The following is a 480-nucleotide window of genomic DNA, read 5'->3' on the forward strand; positions in this document are numbered from 1 at the left end:
CAGGATGGGGACGGGGACAGGATGGGGACAGTGACAGGTTGGGGATGGGGACAGGATGGGGATGGGGACAGGATGGGGATGGGGACAGGGATGGGGATAGGGATGGCGACAGAATTGGGATGGGGATGGGGACAGTGACAGGATGGGGATGGGGACAGTGACAGAGTGGGAATGGGGATGGGGACAGTGACAGGACGGGGATGGGGACAGTGACAGCATGGGAACAGTGACACGATGGGGACAGTGACAGGATGGGGTTCCTTCTCCTGGCCACGCATCCCCACGGATTCTGCGCGGTGTTTTAGGGTGTTTGCACGGCTTTGGGGTTTTCAGCGGGATCGAAGCTCTCTCTTGTGGCAGAACCGCTCCATTACAGCCCTGCCCGGGTTACCGAGCGCCGGCATCGCCCGGGGCTCCCCGGGACGGAACCGCTGACGGATCATCCCCGGAGGGGCTCTGCGGCTCGGGAAACTGCCAGCA

This window comes from Geospiza fortis, unplaced genomic scaffold (assembly GCF_000277835.1).
Source record: "Geospiza fortis unplaced genomic scaffold, GeoFor_1.0 scaffold135, whole genome shotgun sequence".
NCBI classification, from domain to species: Eukaryota; Metazoa; Chordata; class Aves; order Passeriformes; family Thraupidae; genus Geospiza; species Geospiza fortis.